The sequence below is a fragment of the Drosophila mauritiana genome, unplaced genomic scaffold (assembly GCF_004382145.1).
Source record: "Drosophila mauritiana strain mau12 unplaced genomic scaffold, ASM438214v1 U_13, whole genome shotgun sequence".
NCBI lineage: Eukaryota > Metazoa > Arthropoda > Insecta > Diptera > Drosophilidae > Drosophila > Drosophila mauritiana.
In genome coordinates, this window is record NW_022881262.1 from 1 (window position 1) to 10216 (window position 10216).

The 10216-nt window shown below is 37.2% G+C and overlaps 2 non-coding genes across 2 annotated transcripts; both read left to right on the forward strand.

The window, feature by feature from the left end:
• Positions 1–7087: 7087 nt before the first annotated feature.
• Positions 7088–9080, forward strand: LOC117149061. The gene has a single exon (XR_004460028.1). It is a non-coding gene; the product is annotated as a small subunit ribosomal RNA (ribosomal RNA).
• A 686-nt stretch (positions 9081–9766) lies between these two features.
• Positions 9767–9945, forward strand: LOC117149065. The gene has a single exon (XR_004460032.1). It is a non-coding gene; the product is annotated as a 5.8S ribosomal RNA (ribosomal RNA).
• Positions 9946–10216: the final 271 nt, after the last annotated feature.

Genomic DNA, 10216 nt, shown 5'->3' on the forward strand with positions numbered 1-10216 from the left:
GCAGTGTTTGTGCCAGCCCGGCGCAATACGTGCTCGGCACATTCGTGGACTTCAAAGGAGCATTCGACAACGTCGAATGGAGTGCTGCACTCCGCCGACTAGCAGACTTGGGATGCCGGGAGATGGGCTTGTGCAGAGCTTTTTCTCCGGCCGAAGAGCAGTGATCCGAAGCAGTTCGGTACTGTGGAAGTACCGGTAACTAGAGGCTGCCCGCAGGGGTCAATCAGTGGCCCATTTATCTGGGACATTCTGATGGATGTACTGCTTCAGCGTCCAGCCGTATTGCCAGCTGAGTGCATACGCGATGACTTGCTGCTTCTCGTCGAGGGAAATTCCCGAGCTATGCTAGAGGAAAAAGGAGCACAGCTGATGTCCATCGTAGAAGCGTGGGGAGCGGAAGTTGGCGTTGCCGTCTCGACCAGCAAGACGGTAATAATGCTGCTAAAAGGTGCCTTGAGACGTGCGCCTACGGTGAGGTTTGCTGGAGCGAACCTTCCGTATGTGCGTAGCTGTCGGTACCTTGGCATCACGGTCAGTGAAGGAATGAAATTCCTCACGCACATAGCTTCGCTTCGCCAGCGGATGACCGGAGTCGTTGGAGCATTGGCGCGTGTGCTTCGAGCCGACTGGGGCTTCAGTCCTCGAGCCAGGGACCATATATGACGGACTCATGGCACCTTGTGTGCTGTTTGGTGCCCCGGTATGGTATGACACCGCCGAGCAAGTAGCCGCCCGGAGACGACTAGCCTCCTGCCAGAGGCTAATCCTGCTTGGATGCCTTTCGGTATATGCCGTGTCCACAGTGGCACTGCAGGTACTTGGTGGAGCTCCCCCCTTGACTTGGCTGCTAAGTTTTTAGCGGTCAAATACAAGCTGAAGCGTGGATACCCGCTGGAGGGAGAACTGGCTATGAGACACTACGTGTCTAAGCTGGAAGCAGAGGAAGACTCGCCTAGAAGAGTGCTTACTGCAGAGTTGGCAGAACAGATGGATGATGACAGCGAACCAGGACGGGTGACGCATAAATTCATCCCATATGTCACTCTCGCCTATCGGGATCCAAGATTTGGATTCTCGATGAGGACGTCTTACCTGCTGACAGGTCACGGGTCGTTTAACGCATTTTTGCAAGGGAGAGCCCTCAGCGATACCACTGCTTGCGCTTGTGGAGATCCATATGAGGACTGGATGCACATATTGTGCGCTTGCCCCCTATATGCAGATTTGCGGAACCTCGATGGACTTGGAGTGCAGCGCCTTGGCGAAAACTGGACCTTCGATAGAATCCTGGAAGATCAACAGAGGACTCAACGGCTGGCAGTGTTTGCGGACGAAGTGTTCCGTAGGAGGAGGGGTGTTTAGCCCAACAACTTCGCCGTGTGGTTAGCGGGCGAGAATACTTCCACAGTCCGCTATTGCTTGTCGTAAGAGGCGACTAATATAGCCATAGGTCCCTCTAACCCTGCTTGTCGGAGCAAAAGGAGGAGGCCCACCGAGCCTCTCTTTCGGTACCACGGGTTGTGCAGCTATCCAAGACTGCACATTGAGGTAGGCCCCCTGGTGGGAGTATCGTGGTGGCTGTGGTTGGTACCCATATCGCGGGTAGAGCCTTCGTGTTCGACGTTTGAGTTACGGTGCTAGTTGCGCAAAACTCGGGTGCTGTGACCCAGAGATCAGTAGAGATTTTAGGTAGATCTCGCTCCTCAGCAAGGGGGAGTGCTTGCCCGGCAAGCAAGTACTCGAATTGCTACCGGGGTGGTCGCTATGTACATAGCTATAGCTTCTAGTCCGGGACGCTTGTCTGGCGTATCCAGACACATACACCATGTTGATACATGCACCACTTTGTGGGTGTTCAGGGTGTCGTGGTTGTAATCCCTTCAGTGTGGAACACGCCACGTAAAACAAGTTCGGAGAGATCTGAAAAGTCGTCGTCGTTGTCCCTATCTACTATCTAGCGAAACCACAGCCAAGGGAACGGGCTTGGAATAATTAGCGGGGAAAGAAGACCCTTTTGAGCTTGACTCTAATCTGGCAGTGTAAGGAGACATAAGAGGTGTAGAATAAGTGGGAGATATTAGACCTCGGTTTGGTATCGTCAATGAAATACCACTACTCTTATTGTTTCCTTACTTACTTGATTAAATGGAACGTGTATCATTTCCTAGCCATTATACGGATATATTTATTATATCTTATGGTATTGGGTTTTGATGCAAGCTTCTTGATCAAAGTATCACGAGTTTGTTATATAATCGCAAACAAATTCTTTAATAAAACGATGCATTTATGTATTTTTGATTTGAAAATTTGGTATAACTCCAATTACTCAGGTATGATCCAATTCAAGGACATTGCCAGGTAGGGAGTTTGACTGGGGCGGTACATCTCTCAAATAATAACGGAGGTGTCCCAAGGCCAGCTCAGTGCGGACAGAAACCACACATAGAGCAAAAGGGCAAATGCTGACTTGATCTCGGTGTTCAGTACACACAGGGACAGCAAAAGCTCGGCCTATCGATCCTTTTGGTTTAAAGAGTTTTTAACAAGAGGTGTCAGAAAGTTACCATAGGGATAACTGGCTTGTGGCGGCCAAGCGTTCATAGCGACGTCGCTTTTTGATCCTTCGATGTCGGCTCTTCCTATCATTGTGAAGCAAAATTCACCAAGCGTTGGATTGTTCACCCATGCAAGGGAACGTGAGCTGGGTTTAGACCGTCGTGAGACAGGTTAGTTTTACCCTACTAATGACAAAACGTTGTTGCGACAGCATTCCTGCGTAGTACGAGAGGAACCGCAGGTACGGACCAATGGCACAATACTTGTTCGAGCGAACAGTGGTATGACGCTACGTCCGTTGGATTATGCCTGAACGCCTCTAAGGTCGTATCCGTGCTGGACTGCAATGATAAATAAGGGGCAATTTGCATTGTATGGCTTCTAAACCATTTAAAGTTTATAATTTATTTTATAAACGACAATGGATGTGATGCCAATGTAATTTGTAACATAGTAAATTAGGAGGATCTTCGATCACCTGATGCCGCGCTAGTTACATATAAAAGCATTATTTAATACAATGACAAAGCCTAGAATCAATTGTAAACGACTTTTGTAACAGGCAAGGTGTTGTAAGTGGTTGAGCAGCTGCCATACTGCGATCCACTGAAGCTTATCCTTTGCTTGATGATTCGATAAATAAATGATTTTTCCTGTAGCCAAACAAACACCTCGTCATCAATTTAGTGACGCATATGATATTGTCCCTATCATATAATTTTTGATATAAAGACTTTAAAGAATTATATCAAGTTGCCAAATACCTCGTCATCAATTTAGTGACGCATATGATATTGTCCCTATCGTTTGATATAAAGACATCAGTTGCCAAATACCTCGTCATCTGACGCATATGATATTGTCCCTATCATATAATTAATATAAAGACTTTAATGAATTGTGTCAAGTTGCCAAACACCTCGTCATCAATTTAGTGACGCATATGATATTGTCCCTATCATATAATTTTTGATATAAAACTTTAAAGAATTGTATCAAGTTGCCAAATACCTCGTCATCAATTTAGTGACGCATATGATATTGTCCCATATAAAGACTTTAATGAATTGTGTCAAGTTCTCGTCATCAATTTAGTGACGCATATGATATTGTCCCTATCATATAATTTTTGATATAAAACTTTAAAGAATTATATCAAGTTGCCAAATACCTCGTCATCAATTTAGTGACGCATATGATATTGTCTATCATATAATTAATATAAAGACTTTAATGAATTGTGTCAAGTTGCCAAACACCTCGTCATCAATTTAGTGACGCATATGATATTGTCCCTATCATATAATTTTTGATATAAAACTTTAAAGAATTGTATCAAGTTGCCAAATACCTCGTCATCAATTTAGTGACGCATATGATATTGTCCCTATCATATAATTAATATAAAGACTTTAATGAATTGTGTCAAGTTGCCAAACACCTCGTCATCAATTTAGTGACGCATATGATATTGTCCCTATCATATAATTTTTGATATAAAAACTTTAAAGAATTGTATCAAGTTGCCAAATACCTCGTCATCAATTTAGTGACGCATATGATATTGTCCCTATCATATAATTAATATAAAGACTTTAATGAATTGTGTCAAGTTGCCAAACACCTCGTCATCAATTTAGTGACGCATATGATATTGTCCCTATCATATAATATTTGATATAAAGACTTTAAAGAATTATATCAAGTTGCCAAATACCTCGTCATCAATTTAGTGACGCATATGATATTGTCTCTATCATATAATTAATATAAAGACTTTAATGAATTGTGTCAAGTTGCCAAACACCTCGTCATCAATTTAGTGACGCATATGATATTGTCCCTATCATATAATTTTTGATATAAAGACTTTAAAGAATTCTATCAAGTTGCCAAATACCTCGTCATCAATTTAGTGACGCATATGATATTGTCTCTATCATATAATTAATATAAAGACTTTTGATTTGTGTCACGTTGCCAAACACCTCGTCATCAATTTAGTGACGCATATGATATTGTCCCTATCATATAATTAATATAAAGACTTTTTTAAAGAATTGTATCAAGTTGCCAAACACCTCGTCATCAACTACTATATTATGGTTGCGCCGACCTCTCATATTGTATTCTCTTATGTCTTCATGATTTTGGCAATTATACGAGTAAATTAAATAATATACATATGAAAATGATTAATTATTATATTATAAGGGAAAAAATGCTGAAATATTCCCATATTATCTTAGTATTATAGAGGAAAGACCGTTGCCGACCTCTGATATTGTTTTATGTATTTATATGATTTTGGCAATTATATGAGTAAATTAAATAATATACATCAATATTATATGTATAAATGTATAAATGATGAAATATTCCCACATTATCTTAGTATTATAGAGGAAAGACCGTTGCTGACCTCTGATATTGTTCAAAACTTATGTATTTATATGATTTTGGCATATACATATGAAAATGATGTATAAATGTATAAGGGAAAAATGCTGAAATATTCCATATTATCTTAGTATTATAGAGGAAAGAACCTCTGATATTGTTCAAAACTTATGTATTTATATGATTTTGGCAATTATATGAGTAAATTAAATAATATACATATGTATGTATATGCTGTTAGTATTATAGAGAAAAGCTATTGCAATACCATACGCCTGGTATTATCCCGGTTGGGAGATGTTTATTTCTATATCCGTACGATATAATATTATAAAAAAGGTATATATTATTAAAGGAGAGATGGAATTATTGACGGTTGTAAAAAAATGAAAGCACGGGTAATATTTTTATTTTGTTATTACAGAAAAACCAGGTAAATTTGGTGTTTGGTATTGGAATATATATGATTTTTTTATTTATATGAAAAAGAAAAAAAATTAGGAGCAAAGAAATCAATAATTTAAAAAATTTTTATTAAAAATATATTGAAAAATTCCTAAGGGGCACCCTTGCCCAAAACTTATGTATTCATATGATTTTGGCAATAATATGAGTAAATTAAATAATATACATATGAAAATGATTAATTATTATATGTATAAGGGAAAAAATGCTGAAAATATCCCACATTCTCTTAGTATTATAGAGAAAAGCCATTATAGTGAGAGGTATAGTAGTGTAAACGACCGGAATTACGACAGAGGGTTCAAAAACTACTATAGGTAGGCAGTGGTTGCCGACCTCTCATATTGTTCAAAACTTATGTATTCATATGATTTTGGCAATAATATGAGTAAATTAAATAATATACATATGAAAATGATTAATTATTATATGTATAAGGGAAAAAATGCTGAAAATATCCCACATTCTCTTAGTATTATAGAGAAAAGCCATTATAGTGAGAGGGTATAGTAGTGTAAACGACCGGAATTACGACAGAGGGTTCAAAAACTACTATAGGTAGGCAGTGGTTGCCGACCTCTCATTGTTCAAAACTTATGTATTCATATGATTTTGGCAAAAATTAAAAATATACATATGAAAATGATTAATTATTATATGTATAAGGGAAAAAATAATCATATTATATATGAATAATGGAAAAAAAAAAAAAAAATCCTATAAAGATATAAGAGAATCGTAGGTGGCAAACGGAATTGAAAATACCCGCTTTGAGGACAGCGGGTTCAAAAACTACTATAGGTAGGCAGTGGTTGCCGACCTCCCGCATTATTCGAAATATTTATTTCGGATTGTTTATATTGGTTACATACAATAAAGTATATTATTATCCGTACAAATTTGTTTCTCAGTTCTATAGAACACGGGACTTGGCTCCGCGGATAATAGGAATATACGCTTTATAGATAATATCGTTGAAACAAAAGTCAAGTTTCTATTATATATAGAATAACAAATCGTTTCCATATATTATCGTTAATTTTTGGAGGCAGGCAAATATTAATTTATTACCTGCCGTATAGTTGGATTATTATATCGTTACGGTATAATACAAATATGGATTCTTATGAAAGAAATATAAAATTATATATTAAATGTGGAAATATTATCATATGCGCTTGGTTTTATGTTATATATTACCAGAGATATATATGAAAAGAGATAAATTTTAAATTTATCTTCAAAATGCAAATGATTTAACTTAATATTATATTGGTTAAACAAAAATTGTACATGTGTGGATACAATAATTATGTATGTTGGAAATAAAATGATATTTTATAATGAAATATGTATGTATAAAAAGATAAAATTATAGAAATATATATATTACAATAATTAGATGAAATTCTTGTTATATTGGTAAAACAAGTATAAATTAAAAATGAAAATATGGATTACGAATGCTATATAAAAATGGCCGTAATCGAATGGATTTTTTTACTTATATATTTAAAATTTTACCCAAAGGCGAAATATTGAATTTTATTCAATATAATAAAAATCATGGAATTATATAAAGTGAAAAATCTATATATCTATATATCTATTATATTGCTTATTTCGATTCAAAATATATGAATGGAATATGAAGGAAAAACATATTCTGGTTGATCCTGCCAGTAGTTATATGCTTGTCTCAAAGATTAAGCCATGCATGTCTAAGTACACACGAATTAAAAGTGAAACCGCAAAAGGCTCATTATATCAGTTATGGTTCCTTAGATCGTTAACAGTTACTTGGATAACTGTGGTAATTCTAGAGCTAATACATGCAATTAAAACATGAACCTTATGGGACATGTGCTTTTATTAGGCTAAAACCAAGCGATCGCAAGATCGTTATATGGTTGAACTCTAGATAACATGCAGATCGTATGGTCTTGTACCGACGACAGATCTTTCAAATGTCTGCCCTATCAACTTTTGATGGTAGTATCTAGGACTACCATGGTTGCAACGGGTAACGGGGAATCAGGGTTCGATTCCGGAGAGGGAGCCTGAGAAACGGCTACCACATCTAAGGAAGGCAGCAGGCGCGTAAATTACCCACTCCCAGCTCGGGGAGGTAGTGACGAAAAATAACAATACAGGACTCATATCCGAGGCCCTGTAATTGGAATGAGTACACTTTAAATCCTTTAACAAGGACCAATTGGAGGGCAAGTCTGGTGCCAGCAGCCGCGGTAATTCCAGCTCCAATAGCGTATATTAAAGTTGTTGCGGTTAAAACGTTCGTAGTTGAACTTGTGCTTCATACGGGTAGTACAACTTACAATTGTGGTTAGTACTATACCTTTATGTATGTAAGCGTATTACCGGTGGAGTTCTTATATGTGATTAAATACTTGTATTTTTTCATATGTTCCTCCTATTTAAAAACCTGCACTAGTGCTCTTAAACGAGTGTTATTGTGGGCCGGTACTATTACTTTGAACAAATTAGAGTGCTTAAAGCAGGCTTCAAATGCCTGAATATTCTGTGCATGGGATAATGAAATAAGACCTCTGTTCTGCTTTCATTGGTTTTCAGATCAAGAGGTAATGATTAATAGAAGCAGTTTGGGGGCATTAGTATTACGACGCGAGAGGTGAAATTCTTGGACCGTCGTAAGACTAACTTAAGCGAAAGCATTTGCCAAAGATGTTTTCATTAATCAAGAACGAAAGTTAGAGGTTCGAAGGCGATCAGATACCGCCCTAGTTCTAACCATAAACGATGCCAGCTAGCAATTGGGTGTAGCTACTTTTATGGCTCTCTCAGTCGCTTCCGGGAAACCAAAGCTTTTGGGCTCCGGGGGAAGTATGGTTGCAAAGCTGAAACTTAAAGGAATTGACGGAAGGGCACACCAGGAGTGGAGCCTGCGGCTTAATTTGACTCAACACGGGAAAACTTACCAGGTCCGAACATAAGTGTGTAAGACAGATTGATAGCTCTTTCTCGAATCTATGGGTGGTGGTGCATGGCCGTTCTTAGTTCGTGGAGTGATTTGTCTGGTTAATTCCGATAACGAACGAGACTCAAATATATTAAATAGATATCTTCAGGATTATGGTGCTGAAGCTTATGTAGCCTTCATTCATGGTGGCAGTAAAATGTTTATTGTGTTTGAATGTGTTTATGTAAGTGGAGCCGTACCTGTTGGTTTGTCCCATTATAAGGACACTAGCTTCTTAAATGGACAAATTGCGTCTAGCAATAATGAGATTGAGCAATAACAGGTCTGTGATGCCCTTAGATGTCCTGGGCTGCACGCGCGCTACAATGAAAGTATCAACGTGTATTTCCTAGACCGAGAGGTCCGGGTAAACCGCTGAACCACTTTCATGCTTGGGATTGTGAACTGAAACTGTTCACATGAACTTGGAATTCCCAGTAAGTGTGAGTCATTAACTCGCATTGATTACGTCCCTGCCCTTTGTACACACCGCCCGTCGCTACTACCGATTGAATTATTTAGTGAGGTCTCCGGACGTGATCACTGTGACGCCTTGCGTGTTACGGTTGTTTTCGCAAAAGTTGACCGAACTTGATTATTTAGAGGAAGTAAAAGTCGTAACAAGGTTTCCGTAGGTGAACCTGCGGAAGGATCATTATTGTATAATATCCTTATCGTTAATAAACATTTGTTATAATACAAATAAATACAATTTACCAAAATAAAAATATTACAAAATGATTCCACGGAATCAAAAGTTAAAGTCAAAATAAAATGAAGATGGCTTTTATTTTATATGTGGGGCTTGGCAACCTCATAAAAAGACTTTAACATTATTAATGTTGTTGTGCGTATTTGTGGCAGTACCTACTACAACAATGGCGTTTCCTATAAAAACAAATTCTCGAAAATGGAAATCGAAGAAACTGAACAAAATTTGAAAGTAGAAGTCGAATTAAAATTAAAATAATTTTGAATGTGGTATTCAAAATAAGTGTGTGTGTATATGGACCATAATATACACGCGTTGCGAATATGTATTGTTCATCTATGTTATGAGCATACGTTGGCTAATGCAACAACCTAAAATATACAATGTTTGTACCTGTCATCCATCAGGTTAATGTTTTATATAAATTTTGCAGTATGTGTCACCCAAAATAGCAAACCATAACCAGATTTTTATGATACATAATGCTTATATGAAACTAAGACATATCGCAACATTTATTTTTAGGTATAAAAATAAATTTATTGAAGGAATTGATATATGCCAGTAAAATGGTGTATTTTTAATTTCTTTCAATAAAAACAATATTGATATTATATAAAAATGAATTATAAAACTCTAAGCGGTGGATCACTCGGCTCATGGGTCGATGAAGAACGCAGCAAACTGTGCGTCATCGTGTGAACTGCAGGACACATGAACATCGACATTTTGAACGCATATCGCAGTCCATGCTGTTATGTACTTTAATTAATTTTATAGTGCTGCTTGGACTACATATGGTTGAGGGTTGTGTAATTAAGTTGTTTATAAATTTTTTATAAGCATATGGTATATTATTGGATTAAATAATGATTTATTCATAATATTAAAAAAGAAATGAAAACATTATCTCACATTGAATGTGAAACGAAGAGAAATATTTTCTTTTTCAATCAAATAATACTGAGAAATGTCTAGCATAAAAAATTGAAATATTTTTCATCTAGAATTGTCTCTTATTAATGATTCGGAAAAAGAAAAATCTTGGTTTTGTTATTATTCTTCGTTGGTTCGTTAAATGG